Genomic DNA, 21,816 nt, shown 5'->3' with positions numbered 1-21,816 from the left:
ATGGTCTCGCATGACCTAGATAATGCCATATTTGCACTCGGTCGAATCATCCCATGTAACCTTCTCGTCACATGAGAAAGACACACACTTAGGTTGGAACAACACATAGTTGTCTAAGTATTTTTATAAAATATTCAAACAAAAATATAATTATTTAAAGATTTCCGAACATCTATCAGTCGAGAAATGGAAAGATGTTTCAAGTTATTTACGAATTAAACCACCCCTTAATCAATTTCAATTTATAAGTGGGATAGATGTGTAGGATTGGAGTTAATGTGGAAGAAATGAAAGCATTAGAAATCACATGGTGGGTTTGCATCATTTTCATGAAAAATATAATTAATATGAAAATATAAGAAGAATAATTAATATATTTGGAGCTAAAAATAATAAAATTAAGAAAAGGAAAAAGATAGCTTGTACGGCTCAAATCCTCATCGTCATCAGTTACTTATTATTATCACAAACCACATGCCTTATTCTTCCATCTCATAAAAATTCTCTCATTTTCTCCTACCAAACAAACACACTTTATGCAATTTTTCATCCCCATATATTCCTCATGTTCAATGTGCTTATATATATATATATACACTTTCTTTTCCTTGATATCACATCCTCCAACCCTTCAAAATAATAATTACTTTTTTATGCAAAATATAACTTTTCATTTTATCTTGAATACATTGGTAATAAGTATTGTTGGTTAACAAGTGTTTCTAATTATTTTTAGGCCAAATTAAAAAAAAAAAAAAATCCTTCAACTTTGTAGTTTGTGGCAAAAATACTACTAAACTTTCAAAAGCTTCAAAATAAGTTAAAAATATCTTTAATATTCAGTTTTGGATGGAAACCGTTAAATTTTTGTTTTAAAAATACCCAAAAAGAGTTTAAAAAAAAAAAAAAAAACTCTTATTGATCCAAAATTTACACCAATTTTCTCATCATAATCAAAATTTTAAGAAATTTTTTCATAAATATAACTATTAAAATATTTATGACCCGTGTAGTAAAACTCATATAGTTAGTCATTTTTTAAATATTTCAAGTTTGTCCTTCGATCTTTGTTCTCCTCTTTGCGACTTTTTTCTATCGTCTTTCTTCCTTTACGTACTGTTCTTTTTTTTTTTTTTTGCTACGATTTCTTTTGTCGTCTTTCTTCTTTTCCTCTTATCTTTTTATGTGGTTTAGATTTGGGTAACCAAATTTGACTTCTTTCTATCGTCCTTCTTCTCTCTGTTTTTTTTTTCTTTTCGCTACGTGCATTGTCTTTCTTTTTTTTTTCTTCTCTTTTTTATGTCATTTAGATTTGGGTAATCAAATATGATTTCCTTCTATCGTCTTTCTAACCAAATATACCAAAAGAATTAAAAAAAATCGTTTAGCCAAATCTAAACGATTGTGTACCAAAGAATCTTGAAAAAAAATAAACAAATCTAAATGATCGTGTACCAAAAGAATCTTGTAAAAAATCTTTTAGCCAAATCTAAACGATTGTATACCAAAGTTTGGAAAAAAAAAATCATTTAGATTTGGGGATCGTGTATCCAAATCTAAACGACCAAATCTAAAGCATCGTGTAACCAATTCTAAACGATCGTGTAACCCAATTAAACGATCGAGTAACCAAATTAAACAAAGGAATTGAAAAAATAAATCATTTAGATTTGGAGCCAAATCTAAACGTCCAAATCTAAACGATCGTATACCAAACAATAGCCAAATCTAGACGATCGTGTACCAAATATATTACGCGCGTTGTTAACGGGACATTTTTGGTATTTTTCATTGTAGGCCTGTGGGTTTTTTTCGTTTTTAGAATTATTCTATACAATGTAAATATTTTGCCACTTTGTTATATTTTTGAAAAGACCCTAAATTTTAAGTTAAAACCATCGTTTTAAATCTATTCGACTATTAACACACAAAGGTAGATCACAAACATACAACCAATCTCAATAATTATTTTTGTCATCAACATTTTGCTAATTGTCAATTAATAAAAAATGTATTTGACTATTAACATACGATGATAGTTTGATAGATCTATTAGGGTGAGATTTTTTTAATTTGAGACTAGTATTGTTTTAGTATGCTTTAAGGAGAATTTTTTCTTGAAACATCGTAAGATTTAGTGAAATTTTATGTTTTAGCCAAGGTTTAAAATATCAATGTTGATGGATAAATCGAAATCTTAATTTTATAGAAATTTTGATTTTGGTAAATATTTATGGAATAATTATAAAAAAGTTCAAAAAATAAATTTAAATTAGTAAATAAATATTTTATTATTTTCAAATAAGTAAACATGTATATTGTTTATATTAGTGTCATTTTAATGTTTATTTTCTGTGATTCGTGAATTTTTCTATGATAAATTGAAAATATTGATATCGAATCCATGAAAATGTGAAAATATCGATAGAAATATCGGCATATTGATGTAAATTTGAACTATGGTTTTGACTTAAATTGTTTGTTCTTCTTTTAGATTCGAATAAATTTGGTGTAAAAATTAGATTAGTTAAAATATTTTTGAAATTATTTTTAAGTTTAAGGGTATTTATGAAATTTTTCAATAGTTTAGGCATGTTTATGAAACAAAACTTTAATACTCTTCATCCAAAATTATGGTAAGGATAATTTTGAGCTATTTTCGTAAGCTTAAGGACATTTTTTAAACTTTTGAAAGTTTAGGAATATTTTTTACAAAAACTACAAAGTTAAAGGTATTTTTTTTATAAGTTTGCCTAACTTTTAATTTAAAAAAATATTTCCAATTTTGATTTTATAATCTTAGCTAGTTGAGGGGAAAGGGGGTGGATTTAAATTAAATCACCTTAAATGGAGATTAGTTCATATAATGAATGTTCAACTATTCGAATATGTAGCTAAATCTTTTTTTTTTTTTTAATTAGTTATCAAGAGATCGCTACTATAGAAATTGGATTACTTGACGTTAATACAGTGTCAAGTAAACTTATACTTGTCGTTTTTAAAAGTGTCAAGTAATCGACTATCAAGTATAATCACATTACTTGACACATAAAAGCCGTCGAGTATACGACCTTACTTGACACTACAAGAAATTTGGTCTTTAATGTCGGTTTAAAACCGACATCTTTGTGAGCATTATTAAAGGTCTTTAGTGTCGGTTAGGCTTTAATGTCAGTTTAAAAACGACATTAAAATCCTCTTTAATGTCAGTTTGATAGTGTTATTAAAGCCCTTTAATTTCGGTAAAATCGACATTAAAGAGGCTAACAATGTTAGTTTATAACCGACATTATAGATCCTCAATGATGTCAGTTTAAAACCGACATTAATGCCTAGATTTTTTTGTCCATTTTTACAAATTTATTTTATTTAATTGTTGCATTATTGTCCATTTTTTATAAACCGACATTGGGTTGTTTAGATAAATATCTTTTTTCTCATGCCAACAAATCAATGAAATTAATATTATTTTAGAAATTATAATATTTGTATTTTACATTTGTATACACAGAATGAAATCTTAATATTGTGTATATATATATATATATATATATATATATATATATATATATATATATATATTCTACAACAGTACATGAAAAAAGATTCTAATACAAGACTTAAATAAGAAATCCTAAACGCCTTCTCAGTATTCAACTTTCAACGGTTGCCTAACCATCCACATAATCGCTTAGTTTTCAACCCGATATAGCTTCAATCATTCTACAAAGAATATCAAAATAAACCATTTAATCTTTAGAATTCTAAGAAGGCAGCTTTGAAAGAAAAAGTGTGGCATGTGCAGTCATTCGTTTAGTGATAGTTCCCTGTGAAAGACATGGAAAAGCAAACGCTAGAAAAGAAAGCCTCGTGTGTAGGGTGAAGGAAATGTAGTCATTCAATTCATGCAACAATTGTGATTCGACCTTCAAACTCATAGACAAGTTTTCATCATAAATAATTTGTTTTTATCATAAAAAAAATCCTTTTACTTTATCATTAGGCTAAACATAAATAATTTGTTATACAATGCTAACTTGTAAAATAATTGAAAACTATGAACTCAAGCAATAGCAATATAACTAACACAATCAAAGGCGTATAACATGTATGGGAATATCCTCGCACTTGAGAAGAGGACATACCTGGTGCCTGATCCAAGACAAAACACCTAAAATAGGAATATCCTCGCAATCGTGGAGTAGACGTAGACATATTCCTGAAAGATTAAATGTTCCATGATGAAAGTAAAGTTTAATGGGTAGGAAAAATATAGGGATAAACAGCTAAAATTATTCAAGGAAACCAAATTAAATTTGAAGAACAATGGTCTGACAACAACCAGAACTAAATTTTGTTTTTGGGAGAAATAAGTTAAAGCTCAAAACAAAACAGAAAAAATTGATATTCTGAATGAGACTAGGGTGTCGATGCAAATATCATGATAGATACAACTGTATATAACAAAGTGATACTGCCATGTTATTCCAGTCAACAGTTCACAATGACCCTTGATTGAAATAGATTACAGAAGGGTAAAAATCCCATATTTTTCTCATTGATTATGCTTACTTATATCATTGGCACATGCTAGTGAACCAGGCCCAAGGAGATAAAACAATATTATCAAATGTCTTCTCTTCATACAAATAATGACATAAATCTTTCCATGTCCAATCATGATTTTGTATTACCATAGGAGGCATTGGCACAAAACCAAAGAAGTATAAGAGAATCGCAAAAGCAGTTCCATTCTTCAACTGCATCTACTTCAGTAGTAGTGAACTTCACCATCACCTACCTTTACTTTACTGAAGAATAATTAAGTGTTTAGTTGTTTTATTTGGTCTGTAGGTCTTAATCCATTTTACTTCCATAAAACAATAAATTTTGTTTACTTTATGATTTACATCAATTAATATACAAGTTCATACATTGTGTAGTAAAGTTTTGTCATAAACGCAAAAAAAAAAAAGCTATGAATAGAAATGCTGAATGGGTCATTATAGATTTAGACTAACCAAATTGAAAACTCCTAAAATAAAACTATTGACGACAACAATAGAGTACATACGATAATGTGCTATTTGGATCCAATGACCAAGAACCACAACAAATCAACCAACACATTTAGACTAACCAAATTGAAAACAAAGTCGTTCAATCATCTAATAAAAGTAATAGATTGATTCTTATCTACAAAGTGAGGAAAAGGAAAAGCAAGGAACGTAATTAAGATTGTCCCATAGAAATTTTGGTCAAACTTCCAAAGTTGAAATATTGTTTCAAAAAACCTTGTTGCGAAAACATGAATCTCCACCCATGCCTGCAACAAACAACAACGAGATGAGTGTTATGCCAAACAATAGCAACATACCAGTTTTACCATCATCGACAATGTAAAAAGTAAACTCAAACTTCACATAAGCATTTCTACAAATAGATTGCATACAAGATAAGAAGGAGCAAAAAGTAATTTGAGCACCTAAGAAAAGCTTAGATCTATTAAGTAAACAACTCACTCTATCATTCTTGTGGTGTATTGGAGAAAAATAATGACATGTTAGAGGAAAAAAATACGAGAGAATTAATGTAAAAATAGTAGGAGTGAATAAATTAAATGTAAACAGGTAGCATAACTTCTCTTAGCGAGTCTTCGAGATTCTACTTACATTGGCTCAAATTCAATAATACAAAAGGTATAACAAAATTCATTGTCCCCTTTATTTGAAATGCATCAGTCTCTCTAAAGCACATACCATTTCCAAAGCACAAGAATGAACGAAAGAAAGAAATAGAAATAAAGTTTCCATTACTATCATCATTCCTTTCTTTCAAATACCCAATAAAAGTATACATTTCAAACTATTATTTTTTTTCTTTGGAGTTGAAAAGATAAGCCTACCATTAACAATTATTTGCAAGGCCAAGTACCCAAATCCAAACACGCTGAATTCGAGTAAACAAAACTAAGAAAATCCCAAAAATTGAAAAATCAAATAAGGGTTACAACAAATAAACAATGAAATAGAAGAAACAATACCTTGAGACCAAAAAACACATATAGAGAAAAAACTTATCCATAGACGTCCGCAAACCTAAAAAACACGTGATCAAATAACAATGAAATTTGGTATTCAACTAAAGATATAGAGAAAAGACTAACTCATGATTCTTTAAAATTATCAATCAATAATCACACATCCTACAAATTTTCAACCTCAGGTTGCAATGTGCTTGCGATCTGCTATCCCAATCACTATTTCAACAAAATTTAGAAGTACTTAAGGTTAAACAGACATCACAACAACATTAGGAGAGGAAAAGGAAAAAGAAAAAAAAAACCCACCAACGACCATTATAAAAATTTAAAAAGAAAAAAAAACAGTTCCCTATATATAAGTAACATTTCACAAGTGGTAGAGCCAACCTCAAATGGGAAGCAAAAACAGAATTTGAGTAACTCTCAACACAAATTTCTCGCCTATCTTAACCATAAGGAACAGAAATGAAATTATATAGCACGCCACTTCAGAAATCAAATACCAATTTGAATAATCAAGGCTCAATTTTTTATTTGTCCATGAATATTTGGACAACTCTAAGCTAGTAGATTTGTCCACGGAATTTCACTACTTGAAAGATATCTGGAGCTAATTTTTAGAATTGATAATTTTATTAGGATGAGTTTTCCAAAGATGATGCAATTTTTCCAAAAAGAAAATTGACAGTTGTGATAAATTACATAATGCTCAATTTCACACACAAAAAAAATGATGAATGGAAAATAATGAGATTCATACTGCTTAATGTTTTCCTTATGATGTGGTCATATAGAATACACAGGTGCATCATGGCCCTCAAAATTAAACTGCTCAACTCTAGTGACTGCATCCCACACCTACAAAGAATGAAAGAATAGATCTTAGTAAGAAATCCACCCTGTGGTCGTCATTGGAAAGTCACTGATAAACAATTATAACAATTTTTCAACAATCAATCTAAGCCGATGAAAACCCAAGAAGAACTCACGGCTAAAACAGAACATAGACGGCTGGAACTCACCTGAAAACCGTTTTAATCTGTATCCAAACCACTCAAACCTCGACGCCTAGCAAATGCAGGAACGGTCCACTCAAAATGTCGTCAAACCCACACCAAAGTCAGATGCCGATGCTCTCTCTCCACGTTGGAACTTCGAAAAAATGCCAAAAAGTTATCGAACAAGCTGTAAAACCTCGCTCGATCCCGTTGCCTAGCTGACGTCAATACACCATCAGCCGGTGGTGACGATGCTCGCAGAGAAAAACCTCTCGCACACTCTCTCTATGGTAACTACTGGCTGCACACCCCTCAATCTCTCCTTCATCTTTTAGGACATATATGGAAGCCTTAAAACACACAAATGAGGGGATAGGCAAAAATTAAAATTATTACCTTTTAATGTCGCTTTTCAAAAGGCGGATGTTTAATGTTGGTTTTAAATCGGCATTAAAGCTCCCTCTTTATGTCGGTTTAAATCGACATTAGACATCCGCCTTTTGAAAAATGACATTAAAGCTCCGTTTTCATTTTTTCGAATTGACATTAAAGGTCCGATTTCTTCTAGTGACACTGTATTAACATCAAGTAATCTATCGCACTTGATGCTTTTTACGTATCAAGTAAGGTCGTATACTTGACGTTTTTTACATATAAAGTAAGGTTGTATACTTGATGCTTTTTATGTGTCAAGTAAGATGTTGTGTTTGACAGTTTTTGCTTGTTAAGTAAGATCATATACTTGTCACTATTTACACATCAAGTAAGATAATATACTTGACACTATTTACCCGTCAAGTAAGATAGTATACTTGACACTATTTACACGTCAAGTAAGATTGTATAGTTGACACTATTTATCCATCAAGTAAAATAGTATATTTGATTCAAGTAAGATAATATACTTGACATGTGTTTAACGTCATGTATACTGTTTATTAATATATTAAATATACAAAAATTTAATTTCCATTTTTTGTTTCTTGTGTTACGTACATTTGTTTCAATAAAACATATCCATCAACAAAATAAATTTTCCAACCAGTCATTAGACAACAAAAAAATGAAAAATAATTTAGTATAATAAGTAAATCAACAATAATTTCATTCTTCTCAGCAATGTTATCAACAACTACACAATTCCAATCCAATATAGCTAACTAAAATTTCCTATATGTGGCTTATATTCCAAAATCAACAACGATAATAACTATCTTATATAACCAAAAACATGTGTTGTATACTAAAACTAAAGTCTACGTCTTACATCTATTGCCTCATGTATATAAGCATAATGCCTATGAACAAAACATTTACACAAAAAAGGTTATGGACATTCCCATGTGTTAGCCATTACAAAATTAACAAGATCATACCTAGGTGTGTCTATCATATGTACCGAGTTAAAAATTCAGCCCACTCCGCTCGTACTTCATCCAATTGAAGCTATGAGTATGAGTTTCTTATATCCATCTATAAAACATAAAAAGTCGAGTAGACACTTAGTTAAAAATAAAAAATTAGTCATATTATACTATTTATAATGTTACAATGTAAGTAGTTTAAAAACATACCGCATCAGTAATAATGCTTGTGTCCTTACTCATGATTTTGCGCATGTATCTAATGACATAATATCCACATTCAACAGTACCTACTTGTAAATGACACTATAACACAAAACCAAATAACAATGCATATTAGATTATGTGATATATTAAATTGTAAATTATTCTATAAATATATTTACCTTTACCACTTTTCAGAATGTTGTTTTTCTAGTCTTTTTCAAATTCTTTTGTGATTGGAAAATCGTCAAGACTCTAAATTTTCCAAAGTATAGTATAAATCAAAATGAACTAATTTTTTTATCAATTAAAAAAAAAAAAAAAACATAAACAGGGAGTTAGCTTACATATTCATTATGTATTTGATATCATTTCAGGAGCTTGTTCTCAACGAGTCAAGATGGTACACCACATCATCATATGCATTAATGATTACTAATGACCAATGATCACAAAATGAAATATATATGCAAGTAATTAGTATTTTGGTACTAATGAAAGTTTGAATCGATAAAAATTATACTTACCCGGGATTATAAGAAGCAACAACTAATTGATCTTGTTCGAAAGTTATTAATCTACTACAAATGTTTCAAGCTCTAATCTCTCGATTACTACGGCCAGCTGAAATATAAGAGATGGATCTATAAAAATGTACTTCGAAACCTTCTTCAAATCAATAATGAGTGAGATAAGTACCTATAATAAATCAATTGCACACATCAACTTATTATTATATTAAAAAGTGTGAATATATACACACACACACACATCATAAAGAAGTAACATTTACTTACATAGTATAAGCCACCATTAATAAAGTCTTCACTTTTTTCATGTTGCAAAAATCAATGTCATCTTCTCGCAAAACGTAATTCTTTCGATATATACCAAATAGCTTAGGAGGTACCTGAAAGAAAAAACTAGACCAATCAACCATTACCCTTTTAGCATATCTGAGAATATACTTCAATTGTATTGGTAAATTGGATAGTTTACTAGTAATTTTCACCTCCTTTGTCATCGACCTTGAAGATTTTACCTGATACAAGTAACAATCTAATAACTCATATACGTAAAATTGTTTGTTTACAATCCACCTTCACATTTACCTCATTCTTTGATATCGGTGGCCTAGTAACAATCACTTCCACCTATTTCACTGTCTCCTCTTCTACCACATTCTTCTTTGATGTAAGAGATATCAATGGTACACTAGTAGCAATCCCTTTCTTCTCTTTTGTCACGTTTTCTAAAACTTTCTCCTAAAACCATTCAAATTTCCAAAGCACAAGTAAATGATAACTTCACTTTGATAAACAATTAATATTGTAACTTTACTTTAGAAACAAACATTTTACCTTCTCCTGGACTTTACTCTTGGAGCAACTACCATGTTCAGATGTTGACATGTTTTGAACTTTTTCTTCCAACTCTCGAATGTGTTTATGGTGTGTTTCATTTTCATTAATGATTTGTTCGGTTGTATCCATCTTGTTTGACTTTCTTAGTTTTGCTTTGTGAAAATAAATAATAGGTGTAATGAAATCATCCACACCACGTACTCGGCCACCATTTTCTCGAGTACCCAAAGCTTGAGTCAATGCATCATTAGGTGATTCATTTTTATTGGAGAGTGGATCTGCATAGTTATCCAAAATCTCATCCTAAAAAAAGTTAAATATGATCAGTAATATGTAAAAAATATATTCATGTGATTTGGTGCAAATGTAACATTGAGAATCTTACTATTTGATTGGCAACTTGTTGTACATCTTCATTTATGTATCTTTCATTTTTTTTGTCCGAGCCTTTTTCCATATATTAGCTCATCTAAAATCTTGTTCATTGGAAATATCATTTTTCTGCATATCATTCAGCACACCATAGTTAAATTAAGAATATTTGTAAAATACAAATTACCATATCCTCAACAAGATTTGCATAGCCTTGTCTAGACATACTATGACTATATTTGTTCCTCTTTCTTTGATCCTGTCATTTCCTTCTCACTTTCTATAAAAAATTTACATAAAAAGATTAAAATAACAAACGTGGTTTATATTATGATTGATTTGATTACAAAAAAAAAAAAAAAGTTAATACTTGAAATTCTGGAGACAATCTTGACTTGACAAACTCTTGCCAAACATGTGTATCAATTATGTGATAATACAATGAAGGTGGATCTACAAAGAGTTGTGGTTGATCCATAAAAGAGATAATATATTGTGTCGTCAACCAACTCTTGAATTGACAAAATGCAACTCCAGCCATTTTCATAATGGCCTTCTTACTTCGACCATCAACTACGAGTGCTTCCTAGACAAACCAAACAATGCGTAAGAAAAAAGAACATTTATGCACTAAGTATCAATGTATGCATGATTGGTTACCATAGCTGTAGGATAGACACAACATAGTACAACTCAAAATATACAATAAGTGTGTAATATACAATCGTATTGAAGATGTGTTATCTCCACAAATTGGACAAGCCTTGTACCCTTTCACACTACATCCACTAAGGTTTCCATATGTTGAAAAATCTTTAATCATCCATAATAGAACTTAGGGGTATAAACTGGTTGGGTTGGGAGACATTCTCAACCCAACCCATATTTTCAGATTGGTTGGGTTTTGCCAACTCAAATAACCTGAATGAAGTTTCCAACCCAACCCATAAAATATGGGTTGGGTTGTCGGGTTGTATTATTTTTATTTTTTTTGTTTCTAAATTTTAATATTTGTAAATGGAAATTATCAACTGTAAATCGAATATGTTTTGCATCAAGTTAAGCAAAAAACAAAAATCTCTCGGAACTCAAGATTGTTTAACTTTTATTAAATAAATAAATAATAGTGAAATATAATATATATATATATATATATATATATATATATATATATATATATTTATTTATTAATATTCATATTTATTATATTAATTCGGGTTGGGTTGGGTTGACCTAAATTTTTCAACCCTCCAACCCGCAACTCAACCCATATAATATGGGTTGGGTAGTCCGGATTGTCGGATTGCTTGGGTTATTCTTACACCTCTAATAGAACTATTATTAGCTTGAATAGTTCCTCATTATAGGCATCGTAACATTGCACACCACTTTTCCACAAAAGTTTTAAATCATCAATCAATGGTTCTAAGTACATCCAAATGTCATCTCCTGGTTGCTTTAGACCCGAAATCAATATTGATAACATAATGAACTTTCATTTCATACACAAACTTGGAGAAGATTATAAATCACTATCATAACTGGCTAACAACTGTACTTGGAGCTCATATCACTATACGGATTTATTCCATCTGATGACAATGCTAAATGAAGATTTCTAGGTTTAAAACTAAAATTTGACCACATGGTGTCGACTAACTTTCGAGTTGGAGAGTCAGTAGGGTGCCGTAATTTATCGTCAATTTCTCTTTCATTAGAATGCCAAGTTAAGTTTTTAGCATATTCAACACTTCTAAACATCCTTGAATATTGCTCATGAGCAATTTCAACCATTTCTTTTATATTTCCATCACAATTATTTTCATACATACACTTAGAGGATTCTTCACTTTGCTAAAACCAAATCTTATAACTTTCATCAATGCCATTAAAATATAAATGATCTCTAATACCATTGGCTTTATGTTTTGGACAATTTCCAGTACACTTTAAACAAGGGCAATGTATAGAAGTATTATTTGTGGTTGAAAATTCAAATCTAATAAAGTTCTCTACACCCAACTCAAACTCTTTAGATAATTCACTCTTTGACATCCATGATTTATCCATACTTATAATATGCTAATCTTGGAGCTACAATTTTTTTTCTTACAATATAAAAAATTAGGTAACTCATGCAACCTACTATCCTATCAACAAACAAATTCCAATCTAGCTTAAGTGTTCTAGTAGTAAGATCATTTACATTGAAATCAAAGCTCAAATTAACAAGTAATTTACTCTTCGTCAAGGCTTAAGTAGTCTCAAATCAAAGATCCTAACATAAAACATAAACGACCTTGACTGCAGCTCGATACTCGTCTCATCATACTATCACGAGTATCCTTTACTTCCAAACTTTGACAACTACAAAAATCCTACCATGTGCTAGAGCATGTCTTATTTCTTCAACATAACAAAAATCCATCAACATTTCAATCAAACATCACATTCAAATGTAGATCAGTGGCATCTCTACGACCATAAAAGTTCGAAAACATTTTCTAAAGAAAATCTATGAAATAAAGAGAAAGTATTAATCAAATTTGATCAGCAAAGTCAAATCTAACGCCATAGAATAGGGAAACAATATAGAAAGGAAGCACTTATGATCTTCAATTTCCATCGTCCACTACTAGAAAAAGACCCTTTCTTGACGGTTGATTTTTTCTTTTCTTGACGGTTTCTTGAAAAACTGTCAAGAAAGGGGCGGTTTAATGAAAAAACCGTCAAGAATTTTGATTAAAAGGCGGAGGGGAGGCAATTTACAGAATTCTTGACGGTTTTGAAACGTCAAGTAATATGCAATTTTTCCTTGACGTTTTGGAACCGTCAAGTTGTTTATTTTACATTCTTGACATTTTTAAAACGTCAAGAATTATCATGAGTTCGATATTCTTGACGTTTTTTAAAACGTCAAATGTATATATTTATCCTTGACGTTTTAAAACTGTCAAGAAATGTCGATAAATTCTTGACGTTTTAAAACGTCAAAAATTTTCATTTTCAAATTTATTGATGTTTCTTGACGTTTTAAAAACGTCAAGAATGTTTAAAAAAAAACCTATTTTTTAAAAAATATATTATTATTTTTTTATTATTTTATATTATTTTTTTAATTTTTTTATTATTATTAAATTTATTTTTTTAAAAAAAACCCTAGACATTCATCTAATTAACTTTTCTTCTTCTTCCTCATCTAACTTCTTCGACGGCCGCACGCTCCCACGAGAAGAACTTCGATGGCGGCACGCTTCGACGATAGCAGCTTCGACGGCGGCACGCTTCGACGATAGCAGCTTCGACGACGACCACCGCCTCGCATCATTCATCGCGTCAATCCGGCTGCGACCATCCACTGTTTCTCGTCTGACGACAATCGCCGTGTCGCCTCATTCATCGACGACCACCCAGCCGTAAGTCATTTTATCATAGTTTATTATTTGGTTTCGGAGTTTGAGTTCAAAGTTGAAGAAAAGAGAAGGTCTTCTGTCTGTGTTTTTCTTAGCTATCTGAGTTAAAATGTAAAATCTTTTTTGTTTTTTTCTTCTATTTTCTCAATTTTACATCTTCAGATCTCTTAATCAATCCCCACACCTATCCATTTTGAGTCCATACAATAATGATGAGGTTCAGGAAATTTTATACGTTTAAAACACATTGATTTATTTAGAACTTTTAATTTTGTAGCAGTTTTGGTAAATTTTCAAAGTTATTTTTTTTTAAAAAAAAAAAGTTGAAAATTCTATCTAATTTTAATGGAATTCAGTCCATAAAAGGTTAAATTTTATTCAACTTGATTATATACTAATACTAGTATTCAGACAAGTATGGTTCAAAATTAGACAATAATAAAATAACTTACAAGTATGGTTCAAAATTAAACAATAATAATTAGAAAAAAAATAAGTTATTGTATGTAAAGGACAAAAATGGATTGAAATTATAAAGGCTAAAATGGAACCAACTTAAAAACAAAATGATAACTTTTGATAAAAAAAAATTGTCATATTGTTATTATCATGACCAACTAAAATTCAGCACTAAATTATTACATTAGAGAAATTACATATCCAATCCCTTCCTTTTCCTATTTATTATGCAACGGTAGAAGTCATGCTTTGAAGAAAGTTATGATTAAGGAAAATGAAAAGTGGAACTTTCTTACCCTTTGCTGTGTGTCTTGTGTTCATCAAAATATCGTACCATACTTCATTAAATAGTTGGTAATGAGGACCAATAACAATGTTACAAGTTGATATTAGCAAAAATTAGAAGGTTGAAAGTAACTTAAACCTTATAGTATCCCAAACTTTCTTTGTCACTTTTTTTCCCTTTTTGTGTTGCAATCAAATTTTCTAAGTTGATTCAACCATCCATAGACTTGGGCAAGGAGATTGAGGGGATATGAAGTTTCTTGATGTTTGTTTCTTATTCCTCTGTATTTTGATTGTTGGATTTTAATGTTATAGATTTGGTTATGGCCTATAGTAACTTGTATTCTTTTTGTTAGTAGAAGTTGCTAAAATCTTGTATTTCTTGTATTCTTTCATATGAATTTCTTGTATTCTTTCATATATCTCAACAAGACTTTTTGAACTAATTTAATTTACTTTATTTGTCAATAGATTTACAATTATGGATAAATCATGGATGCATAAAAGTAGATTATCCAAAGAATATGAGTTGGGCGTGGAAAATTTCATCAAATTTGGATTTTCGAATACAAGTACCTCTTACATTCGTTGTCCTTGTTTGAAATGTGGGAATTGTGAAAAGCATAATAGAAAGGATGTTAGAGATCATTTATATGTTAATGGTATTGATGAAAGTTATAAAATTTGGTTTTGGCATGGTGAAGCACTTCCTAACTCATCTTTCTATGGAGAATGTTCAAAGTTTGACACACATACATGTGAAGAGAATGATGTTGGAAGTGTAAAAGAAATGATTGAAGTTGCTCACGAGGAGTATTCAAAAAATGGATTTGAGAAGTTGCTTATTGATGTTGAAAAACCATTGTATGAAGGATGTAAAAAGTAAACCAAGTTGTCTACTCTAGTTAAATTGTATAATTTAAAAGTTAGATATGGATGGAGTGATATTAGTTTTTCAGAATTACTTAAAACTTTGAAGGAAATTCTGCCAACTACCAATGAACTCCCAAATTCATTATACGAAGCAAAGAAAACATTAGGTGCATTAGGAATGGAATATGAAAAGATTCATGCATGTCCTAATAATTGTTGTCTCTATAGGAAAGAATTTGCTAATGCAACAGAATGTCCTGAATGTGGTCAATCGAGGTGGAAAAACGTTAAGGATAGAAATGAAGAGAGAAAGCAAATTCCCTCAAAAGTGATATGGTACTTCCCACCCATTCCACGATTCAAAAGGCTATTTAGAAGTATTGAATGTGCTGAAAACCTGACTTGGCATGCTAGTGAAAGAATTGAGGATGGTAAGTTACGACATCCCGCGGACTCTCCAGCATGGAAGTTAGTAGACTTTAAATGGCCAGACTTTGTTTCTGAACCTAGAAATCTTCGTTTAGCATTGTCAGCTGATGGAGTAAATCCTCATGGTGACATGAGTTCTAAATACAGTTGTTGGCCAATAGTGATGGTTATTTATAATCTTCCACCATGGTTGTGTATGAAAAGAAAGTACATGATGCTATCAATGCTAATTTCAGGGCCAAAACAACCAGGGGATGATATAGACACATACTTAACACCACTAATTGAAGACTTAAAACTTTTATAGGAAAATGGTGTTGAATGTTATGATGTTTATCAAGAAGAAGTATTCAACTTAAGGTCGGTTTTGTTGTGGACAATCAATAATTTTCCTGCATATGGTAACCTCAGTGAATGTTGTGTTAAAGGGTATAAGGCATGCCCAATTTGTGGAGATAATACAAATTCTATAAGGTTACGACATGGGAAGAAAATAGCATACCTAGGACATCGAAGATTTCTAGCACGCGATCATCCATACCGACGTAAAAAAAAAGTCATTCAACGATAAAAAAGAACTTGGTACAATTCCAGAACCACTTTCTGGGGAGGATGTGTACTTGAAATTGAAAGATCTTGAATTTCCTAAAGGAAAGAAGATCCATAAGAACCTATCGATGAACAGAAGTGAAAAGATTTGTTGGAATGGGTTATCTTCCTTTTTTGAGTTGCCATATTGGAAAGATCTTCATGTTAGACATTGTTTAGATGTGATGCACATCGAAAAAAATGTTTGCATGAATATCTTAGGTACGCTTCTTGATATTCCTGGTAAAAGTAAGGATGGGTTGAATGCTAGACGTGATTTAGTTGATCTAAAACTTCGACTAGAGCTTGCCCCTATTAGCAGTGAGAAGAAAATATTCATTCCTCCTGCGTGTTATACTCTTACAAAGGAAGAAAAACGATGTGTTTTGAAGACTTTGTCAAGAATAAAGGTTCCCGAAGGTTACTCTTCCAATATTAGAAACCTTGTGTCAATGACAGATTTAAAACTTAATAGTTTAAAATCTCATGATTGTCATGTGCTCATACAACAGTTATTTCCCATTGCGATAAGATCGGTGCTACCGAAACATGTTCGTTATGCTATAGCTAGGTTGTGCATCTTTTTCAATTCTGTATGCAACAAGGTGTTAGATGCTCAACAATTAGACAAGTTGGAAGAAGATATTGTGGTAACATTGTGTTTATTTGAAAAGTATTTTCCCCCTTCATTCTTCACAATCATGATTCATCTCACAGTACACATAGTTAAGGAAGTCAAACTTTGTGGCCCTATATATCTTCGATGGATGTATCCCTTTGAAAGATTCATGAAAGTCATCAAAAACTCTGTGAGGAATAGATATCGTCCAGAAGGTTGTATTGCCGAAAGTTATTTAATAGAAGAAGCTATTGAATTTTGTTCTGATTTCTTATCTGGAGTGGATCTCGTTGGGCTTGGGACTCGCAAGTCACAAGACCATTTAGACACTTCAAACATTGGTAGGCCGTTGTCCATGGGAGTTCCATTCAAACCTAAACAAGAACTTCTACGTCAAGCTCATCGATATGTGTTGGAAAATACAATTGATTTCTTCATTCTTTCATTCACTTTTAAATAATTAAATCTAACTATATTACAATGTTTGAATGATGACTACAAAGAAAACATATGAAGGCTTTGCAACTACAATATCCAAACAAGTCTAAAAATCAGAAATGGCTTCAAGAGGAACATAATCGAACTTTTATACATTGGTTACGAAAAGAGGTACAGTGTTCAACTTTGTAATTTAGTTATACATGTTATGTGTTGAACTTGAAATAATAATTCTTGTGGTAGGTATCAACTGAGCTTGAAGTTGGAAATAGTGGAGTTTCAGATAACTTAAGGTGGATTGCTCATGGCCCTCATTCATTTGTTATTACATATAGTGGTTATGCAATAAACGAATGTCGCTATCACACAAAATCTTCTGAGAAGGATCGAAGTGTACAAAATAGTGGAGTTAGTTTAGTTGCAAAAACAATGCAAGTGTCTAGTTCTAAAGATAAAAATCCCGTCATTGGAGATATGTCATTCTATGGAGTGATACAAGAGATATGGGAACTCAAGTATAATACGTTTAATGTTCCGGTGTTTAAATGCGATTGGGTTCAGAATAGTGGTGGTGTTCGGATCGATGAACTTGGTTATACTTTAGTTGATTTAAATAGAGTAGGACACAAGTTAGACTCATTTATACTAGCAAGCCAAGCAAAGCAAGTGTTTTATGTTGAGGATCTAAGTGATGTTAGATGGTCAGTTGTACTCACTCCACCACAAAGAGACTTTGAAGATAGATATAATGACGATGAACTTGGTGATACAATACTCCGGTGTGAAGGAATACCCAATGATATGCCAGATGTCTATTTAAACAATGATTTGGATGAAAATGTCTCAACGTACGTAAGGTCAGATTGTGAAGGCACATGGCTACCTACATAATATTATAATGGTGTGTTCACAATTTCAAACAAGTACACCATAAGTTTATTTATGATTGATTTATTATTGTTTAAAATTTGTATATCATGCTAATTTTTTCTTCATTTTGATTGACAGCTTCGCATAATATAATATGGACGATCTTAATGAAGAAGTTGGTGTCGGTGAGTTGAATGCAACAGTTGAAGAAACCCCAAAAGAGTTGAAGCGACGACGAGGACCTACTATTATGTTTGATGTAACTCGCATTAGAAGTTTGGGAGACAAGAAGGTGGTGAGGTACAATGAAGACGGAGCACCTATTGGGATGAATGGAGCGAAGTTAAAGTCTTTCATAGGGTCTGCAACTCATTATCATGTCCCTATCACATATATGTCTTGGAAAAGTGTGCCTGCAAAACTGAAAGATAAGATATTCACTACAGTTGAGGTATATATAACTTTAATATTATGTATGGACACTTAATGTTCTTCTTGATAATGTTAACTTATTATATTTGATAATGTTCTTGTTGTATGGACACTTGATTAAGTACTTTTATTATATTTAGGCTACATTCGTCATTGATCCAAGATCTAGGAAAAATGTTCTCCAAACTGCAAGTATTTCGTTTCGTCAGTTTAAGAACTGGCTAACAACGAAATACATCATCCCACATAAAGATGAACCACAATTGCTTCAAGTTCCACCTGAAAAGTATTCCTTCATTGAGCAAAATCATTGGGAAGAGTTTGTAAGGTCAAGGTTATCAGAGACCTTTCAGGTATGAATAAGTTTTATACATGAAAATCATTCGGAATAATATTTGCTACTTTCTCATTAACAAATACATTTAGATATAGGAAAAAAGAAAATTACAACAAGATAGACGATCGAAGAACAAATACAATCATAGAATCTCAAGGAAGGGGTATGCCAATCTTAAGGAGGAAATGGTAAGATGTTTAGATGTCTAAGGAGGAAACTCCCATTTTTGTAGTTTGTTCTTTCTTTGTTGCCAAAGAAACCTTATAGAATTTGGGATGTCTAGTTGGATATCTGGTGTAATGCTCCTCTTTGCTTGCGTGGTATAAGTTTGTTTGTTTCTTGTAAATGGTTGCATAAAAAGTTGTAACTAGGATTCTTGTATGAATTTGTCATTGGAGGGGGGGGGGGTTGTTTGTTTCTTGTAAAGGGTTGCATAAAAAGTTGTAAGTTTGTTGTTTGTTTCTTGTAAATGGTTGCATAAAAAGTTGTAAGTTTGTTGTTTGTTTCTTGTAAATGGTTGCATAAAAAGTTGTAACTAGGATTCTTGTACGAATTTGTCATTGGAGGGAGGGGGGGGGGGGGATTGTTTGTTTCTTGTAAAGGGTTGCATAAAAAGTTGTAAGTTTGTTGTTTGCTTCTTCTAAATTTGCTTTATACCAAAAATGGCATACAAGCTAATATGTTTACCAATTGAACTCCATGTTCCCGAATGAAGAAGGAGGGTTCAAATGAAGTTTATGTTGATCGAGCTAAACTATGAAAGAAAGCTCGAGTTAACAAACAAGGACAGTACGACAACGACGACATTCAGCAAGTCGTCCATAAAATAGTAAGTCATTACATGTAAATCACACATTTCAATTATCCATTACATAAGCAATCATTTCTATAACTTACATTAATTTTGCTATCTTTTTAGGATGAGATATCAATGAATACAGATTCATCGTCTGTGAATAGACACTGTTCGAATGATGTATTGACACAAGCATTGGGTACGAAAGAGCACAATGGTCGTGTGCGTGGGGTTGGTGGATACGTTACTCCAACAACGTACTTTCATTCAGTTAAGAAAACATCAAAAGATGAGGCGAACATTCTAGTTGAGAATGAAGAACTCCGTAGGCGAGTTAGTGAATTAGAGGCACAAATTTGCTCAAACTTATCTACACCATTGTCTGCACACGGGAGTTGTTCAAGGCCAATAGTGTTAGAGGGGATTGAAGAGAAAGGTAAGAGAATAGAAATGGAATCGTTGGACAAACCAAAACATAAGGAAAAGAAAGGGAAGGAGGTGATGAAGATGAATGAACCAGAGTTGGACGTCTTGAAGGTATGTAATCCACTATTAAACTCGAATGTCTAATATTGTACGTCTTACAGAATTTGGATGTTCTTGAATTAGGAGAGGGACTTAATAAAAATGCCTACAGAAGTTGTATGTGAATCGACATCAACTTTTCCATTAGCGTTGAAGTCGATTCTCAGATATGCTGAAAAGGTAATGGAGAAAGATTCCAGCATCACTTTTTCACTACCCGCTGACCTTTTTGGCGTTAGTCGAAAGACTTCTGTGCTTCGTGAGGATATCGTTGATCTTTGTAACATGAACGAAGTGAAAACGTTTACATTGGTGGCCTATATGATGTAAGTCAATTTCATTCCTTTGCATCTAAATTTATGTATCTCTTTTACGAGTTTATATATTTTGTATGTACTTGCATTCATCTGTTAGTGGTTCGAAAGAAAATATGCAGTATGTCTTTGTAGATCCGTCCCTAATCTCTTCTGGAAACACACAAGAATCTCGAATTCGAAACTTGTGTAGTAGATTGATGGTGTCCAAACCCGACCAAGTAGCTCTTGCTCCTTTTAATCCCGGGTAAGTTTAGTTAGGGTATTGGTTGCATTGACAATAAAATAGTACCTACATTTTTGTATAATTAGGGGTCATTGGGCACTGCTTGCTATAAATGCGTATGAGGATACAGTGTTTTACCTTGACTCGCTAAGGACGACATCAAAAGCAACTACAAGATATGTAACCGACACGTAAGTTTAATCTTTTATATCATGTAGTGCTCTTAATTCTAATGCATGTACAATATTCTAAGATATGTGCAATCTTATCTTGGCAAAACAGAGTAATAGCAATATTTCACTCGCAAAAGAACATTAATAAAAGCAGGAAACAAACTTTATGACGAACAGTAAAGGCAAGTATAAATATTTAAATTCAATTGTATTTTGTAGATTACTAGCAATTAAGACTAGTCCGGTATTCTAATTTATTGTTTTTATAGTGTCCACTACAAGTCGGGAGCACTACGTGTGGATACTATGTCATGAAGTATATGAGAGAAATTGTAAATAGGGGAAGCATTGTCATCTCGGATTCGGTATGTTATATATCAAACTATTTCTTTTGTACGTATAATAATTTTCATGAATACTAATTCATTTATTTTGCATGTCTACAGATTGATACACGAAAAACATACTCACAAGCCGAGTTAGATGAAGTGCGGGTTGAGTTGGTAGAGTTTTTGGGTTCGTACATGTGATCTAGGACTTATGGCGTCATCTCTGAAAAAGGAAATTAACTTTATTTTTTGTGGCTGATTTTTTGAAATGTTCATATGGAGGGGAGGGGTTGATTGATATACTTTTGAGACTTTGTAGAGGATTAGAGTTTAGGTGAATTGTTGATAGGTGAACTGTTCATATA

At 31.6% G+C, this 21,816-nt stretch overlaps 1 long non-coding RNA gene across 2 annotated transcripts; it reads left to right on the top strand.

Annotated features, from left to right (window-relative positions):
* The first annotated feature begins 17,922 nt into the window (after window positions 1–17,922).
* LOC127148359 (uncharacterized) lies at window positions 17,923–21,294 on the top strand. Of its 2 annotated transcripts, XR_007819251.1 has the most exons (9): window positions 17,923–18,350; window positions 18,458–18,770; window positions 18,892–19,104; window positions 19,178–19,276; window positions 19,804–19,917; window positions 20,008–20,421; window positions 20,494–20,970; window positions 21,036–21,140; window positions 21,232–21,294. It is a non-coding gene; the product is annotated as an uncharacterized LOC127148359 (long non-coding RNA). The 2 variants fall into 2 exon arrangements; XR_007819250.1 differs by having other exon boundaries at window positions 20,494–21,140.
* The last annotated feature ends 522 nt before the right edge of the window (window positions 21,295–21,816 follow it).

Source organism: Cucumis melo, chromosome 3 (assembly GCF_025177605.1).
Source record: "Cucumis melo cultivar AY chromosome 3, USDA_Cmelo_AY_1.0, whole genome shotgun sequence".
NCBI lineage: Eukaryota > Viridiplantae > Streptophyta > Magnoliopsida > Cucurbitales > Cucurbitaceae > Cucumis > Cucumis melo.
This window is presented reverse-complemented; position numbering and strand designations above follow the sequence as displayed.